Raw genomic sequence first — 6000 nt, 5'->3', positions numbered from 1 at the left:
TGAAGAAAAAAACAGTGTGTTAAAAATTAAATTGAATCGCGGGTAAAGTTAACCTGCTCCAAAATGATTAAAAAATGTGTTAAAATGAATTAACGCGGTGTTAAAAAAAAAACCTGCAGTCAATTGAATTCTCCCCAATGTGCCTCTGGAACAGTCTGTGGCGACACATTGCCAGAAGTTTCTTCTCGTCTCTCAACTCATTTTCCCATAGAGATGCGAGGAGAAAATAAGCAGAGATTCTGTACCGTTCGGGCAGGCAATGTGCTCCGCTGCACATTGAGGCGATGTCCTGTGGCGTCTCCTGGCTAATTGAATCCCCTCTATGGATCTAAAGAACTTAACACATTTATATTTTATTTTCATTTGAAACCAGGAAATGTCACAAAACTGGATACATTTGGCCTTTTCATATCATAAAATATGCAGGTCTTAAGAGAACTCTGTTCCTGCAAATAGTTTCCTGCATGAACTCGATTCTTGCAGTCCCTCCTTACTTTAAGCATTTATACTGTAAGCATGCCACAGTATAAATGCCAGAACAGTCATGCTTCTTTTTTCGGTCTTCCACTGTGGGTCTCTGCTTCCTTTTCTGGAAACGCTGTCATCTACTCTGCAATTGCCCATTGTGACCCTGCCCGTATCTTCTTAATATACCCCTTGTCTCCATGTCTCCTCTTCTGTCTCCCGTTTCTCTCTGTCTCCCAGGTGTGTGGGGAGGCTGGGAAGGACTTTGCACAGGAGAGACAGAGGGAGGGAGGGAGAGCAGGAAGCAGTTAGAGGGGAGAGGCTCTTATTTTGGCAGCGGACAGCCTAAGCGGCTGGAGGATCCTGTGTCTTCCCAGATCCGAGAGAATAAACCCCCAGGAAAGGGATATCAGACCGGTGTCGCGGGGTTTAGCGGGAAGGAGCGCACCCATCCACTCCAGCGTCCACCTCGGTTCTAACCCCGGTACATGCACGGAGTGTAAGGAGAGCAACCGCGGGGCAGACTGGTTACATGCCCGCTGTGCCCGGCAACTCAGAAGAGGGGGCAGGATGAGAGGGGGCACTCTGCTCGCCTCAGCTGCGACTCTCTCTCCCCCTCAGCCCCCGAGCTGTGGATGCTGAGTGGGAGAGAGGGGAAGCTCAGAATCCGATACAGGAGGCCGGAGAGAGAGAGGGACCATGGGAGGCCGCAGGGGAGAATCCTAAGAGAGAGGTAAGGGAGACACTAATGTGACAAGGACAACGACTTATGTAATCATTTCACACCATGACTACTCTATACCCAGGTGAATAAGACACGCTGTACCCCAGGTGTATTGGACTATCCTTGTTCATTCCAGCTCTATCAGGCATAGTGCCCATCTGTTTCTTCATGCCATCTGTACAAACCACACTATCTCACATCTGTGACAGCCTGAGCGTCAAAGCTACAGTTTCCAGATGTATGGGAGATATTGCAATGCAAGTGTGTCATTTTAATTGCAACCAGGATCTCACATTAAATTCTGCACGGGGCTTATCTGTCATGCTGTCATTTAGATGTATGCCTGTCTTGCTTGGTGTTTCTCAAACACTGAATCATCATATGAATTGCTGACAATACCCATGGTGCATCAGTGATATAGTATCACAAGTGACGTTTTATGCAAACCTCTTGTAACTATTGTTGTGCCTTAAGAGTAACACATGCAGTAATTGATTCCACTCGCAGGCCTAGTGAAATAAAAATTGATTGGTGTATTCTAGTCATTATTACAAATTACTTGCAACACATTTTATTAAAATATTTAAACCATTTAACAGAAACACATTCTATCATAATATAAATAAGACAAATATAAATAAAACAAATACAAATAAATTAGGCAGCTGAAAATCTAAAAATAAAGTCAACAACAAAAAAGATAAATTCATGTGTTGTACTTTGGATTTACAGGGTAACGGTTTTTAGTACCAGTTTTTTTGGTGCTTATATTATGCACTTTGCAATAACATTGATTTTTTTTTTAATTTTTCAAGTTATTACCAACATGAGATCCCTGAAAGTGTTGTCATTTAGCAATTAAGTATATGTATTGCGATTTAGCGTGCTGTGCATTATGAAATATCGCTGTTTGTTCACTCAATGTAATGATTTAATAATAAATACAACTCGGACAAAAAAGAAGTTCACTCACCTAAAAAATAAGTTTATTTTTATAATAGTGTCACACTTACACTTTAGAAGCAGCATTTTTCTGCTGCTTATAAACACTTAGAAAAGCTTTAAATGTGTTTCCATGTTTGTGAACATCCTTTCGGCCTTACATAAGGCGCCAATCTTTGAGCACATCAGAGTTTGAGGCAGTTTCCTTTTCTATAGTGAACACCGATAATAAAATTCACGTCTCACTAAAACTAAATTAACATACTGTAATAAGTTCCTTCCAATTTTATGATAAAATACAGTTGGATTAGAAGTCGTCCATATAAGCACCATGTGATAATAGATGAAAAAATAACACCAGGAAATAGCAAACTTTGTGTGTCTTCTGTTTCACCTTGTCCCCAAAAGACATATGCTTACAATGTTTCCAGTGAGTATAAGCCTTCAGAATAGATAACAAATATTCTCCTCCTTCTTCCACTGAAAGATCATCCTTTCCTCCGTTAAAATAATGAAATAACAGACATAAAGAAATCTAGTGCATTATCTTTTTGACAAGTATAAAAAAGTTAAAAACAAACGAGCAATTGAAATAAAATAGATCCACAATCAGATAAATGCAGGGACTCGCACTAGAAGATTCCAGAAAGTAGGCATAGATGTTATGTCCAAAGTCTGTCGTTAACCAGGTAGTCAGCTCCCCACTACCGCCAACGCGTTTCAACTCTCTTGGGAGTATGTTTTATATATTTTGTCTTATTGAGAAGAGGGAGAACCACCTTCTAGTGTGTACATACTAGGAAGCAGATCAGTATAGCGCTGATAATTCCTTATGCTTTTTTGTATATCCTTTGGGCCATACCCACTGCTGTCAAAAGGCATGCATTTACTAGTGTTTTTTTAATGCTAGTAAATTCATGTAGACAGGGGAGTGGAACTCATTGGTTTCAGTGACCCCATACCCACTAGCGCAGGCCTGGCCAACCTGTAGCTCTCTAGGTGTTGTGAAACTACAACTCCCAGCATGCCCTTCAAGCTATTAGCTAGCTAGCTAATGGCAAGACATGCTGGAGCTTGTAGTTTCACAACACCTGGAGAGCCACAGGTTGGTCAGGTGTGCACTAGTGGGAGCTTTTGTTATGTAGAATGTTTTTTCTGGCAATGCCTGCTTCTTTTATTTCATTCACCCGAAATGAACAAAATGAGTATTTTCCTTTGACCCCTGCAAGTGCAAGCACCGGCTGACAAATGGTGTTTAATGCAACACCATTGCATCAGGAACTTTTTAATGACTGTGGTAATTTGTTGCCTCGAAACCAGACACATTTTTATATTCTTTATTATCTGGTTAAAAAAAGACAAAGCACCTTTTTTATTATTTGTAAGACTGGGTACACACTACAGTGTTTTCAGCCAATTATTGGGTTAATCACCCAATAAATGACCGCTCCACCCGATATTGCATTAGTGTGTACACTTAGATGAACGATAGTCGTTCCAAAGCACTGATCATTGTTTGTTTCGCTTTTTCAGCAGTACTATAAATCTCATTCAACTATGTGTTTGCACTCACAATCATGATCTCCATAGAGTTTAGAGTCATGGGGGTATATTTACTAAACTGCGGGTTTGAAAGAGTGGAGATATTGCCTATAGCAACCAATCAGATTCTAGCTGTCATTTTGTAGAATGAACTAAATATATGTTGCCTATAGCAACCAACCAGATTCTAGTTATCATTTATTTAGTTCATTCTACACAATGACAGCTAGAACCTGATTGGTTGCTATAGGCAACATCTCCACTTTTTCAAACCTGCAGTTTGGTATCTATACCCCTTGATCTTTTCAGCCGACAGTTATGACAGATAAAGAGCACAGATCTGAGGGTAAATCTTTTAAAACGTGTATTGTGTGCGCATGAATTGCCAGGCTGATAGAGACTTTTTTTTCAGTCTTTGGTAAAATCAATGTAGGTAACACATTGGTCGAAAAATTCTGTAGTGTGTACCCAACCTAAGTGAATGTTAGATTTGTTGATTTGCTTTGATATCTTTGGTATAATTTTTTTAATTAGTCATTTCATTTTTCAAAGATGTAACAAAAACATACTTTTTCAGGACACTAATCATGATTATTTCTAAAGAAGTAATGTGCTACCAGAAATATACTCTGATATGTATTCCCCTACTTTGTTTGTTTAGGTCCCTTATGTTGTTTACTGTATGTTAGAGAAAAAAATAGGTACTAGTTTAATAATGGTTATTGGTCAACTCTAGTGGGATGTTGCCCTACAGCACAGTTCCACACATGCAGCAGTACTCAGGAGCATGCATCTGTCATTTGCGTAAAGACTGTGCTAGGAATATCCACCAGTCTCACCCACAGTAAAAACACAGTGGGCAGACTTTAGTTGATTAAATTGGTAGAGCAAATGTTGCAATTTTATTTTCAAGTTGTCTTGGCTTTTAAAATGCTGGGTTTTAGGAGAAAGTTTTTCCACTTTATTACAGTGTCTCTTATTTTCATCAGAATATTTACCTACAAGATTAAAATGCTTCATTAGAATTATGTCATAAGGGCGACTTAGAATTCTGAAATGACCTTAAAATGATTGGAAAATCAGTTCCTCTGTCACACCAGAACATTTTTGCTGTCACTAGTGCAGTTTTGATAGCCAAAGTACTCTGGCGTGAGAGGAAAACATAACTTATTTAGCTCAATGTCGCAATGCATTTGGTCATTTATAACACAACATTTTTCTGACTAGAAAACACACAAGCATACCTCCCATACCTCAGGACAGAGTAGTATGCTGGGCATACCAGGGGCATCACCTAGTGCAGGCCTGGCCAACCTACAACTATCCAGGTGTTGTTAAACTAAAGTCCCCATCATACCATGCCAACTATCAACTGGCAGAGTCTGCTGGGACTTGTAGTTTCACAACAGCTGGATAGCCACAGGTTGGCCGGGCCTGAACTTGTGGTCTTACCTCCTAATTGTCTTCAAATCAGGACTGTCCTGCTTAATTTTGGACAGTTGGGAGGTATGCATAAGAGATTTTTCATGTCTGTGCATGTAACGACATTCGGCTTTGTTCTTCATGTGGTGAAAGCTGCCACAACTTTTATAGAGACTATTGATCTCTATGGAGAACTCATTGTTGGTACACATTGACAATTTGTATAACATCAGTGTGCTCTTCATAGAGGTCAATGATCTCTAGCAAGATGCTGTGAACATAGTCGAACATCATGTATACCACTGCATTAAAAATTGGATAATGTCTATGCAACCCAACTTAGTCTGGTAACGTCCAGTCGTTTTTAACAAAAGGCAAAAAGGGATATCTACCATCTTACTCAAAAGTGCAAAACTGCACCCAAACCATAACTACCAATCAGCAATTTTACATTTATAGAACAATCAACTTGTTTAACAACTGATCAGATTGATAGGATTGTGTTTAGAAATTCTGACAGCATCGTACGCGTTATAATACTTTTAACGTTTTCACAAATGACAACAAAATTAACTGTAACCTATGCTACAAAATTGGCAGTTCAAGAAACATTTTTCATTTGTATACTTTCATGTGGACTGTGCTTTTATACACTTTTTTTTTTCACATTTTGAGTACTTATTTCATGGACCCAGAACTGATTTATTTGGTAACTCTTACTACAAAACAAAATACTCTGATAGTCTGATGCCATAAAAAACAACTGCACAGTTTGTCGTTCTAATATATATATATATAAATTTGGTAGAAGCATCTTTATTTGCCGTGGCAGCACTGAGTCTATTTGGGCAGTGTCTACCAGTTTTACACATCAGGACACTGCAAAATGTCCCATTCTTTGCAAT

The 6000-nt window shown here is 39.2% G+C and overlaps 1 protein-coding gene across 5 annotated transcripts in view; it reads left to right on the top strand.

The window, feature by feature from the left end:
* The first annotated feature begins 758 nt into the window (after positions 1-758).
* BCL9L (BCL9 like) overlaps positions 759-6000 on the top strand; it is a 37223-nt gene continuing 31981 nt past the window's right edge. For 3 of the 5 annotated variants that reach the window (XM_075190488.1, XM_075190489.1, XM_075190485.1), the window contains exon 1: positions 760-1198. The gene's annotated coding sequence lies outside the window, so the exon portion shown is untranslated. Of the gene's footprint in view, positions 1199-6000 lie in introns of all 5 variants that reach the window. The other 2 variants (XM_075190490.1, XM_075190487.1) reach the window with 1 other exon arrangement.

Source organism: Mixophyes fleayi, chromosome 11, assembly GCF_038048845.1.
Source record: "Mixophyes fleayi isolate aMixFle1 chromosome 11, aMixFle1.hap1, whole genome shotgun sequence".
Classification (NCBI taxonomy): domain Eukaryota; kingdom Metazoa; phylum Chordata; class Amphibia; order Anura; family Limnodynastidae; genus Mixophyes; species Mixophyes fleayi.
This window is presented reverse-complemented; position numbering and strand designations above follow the sequence as displayed.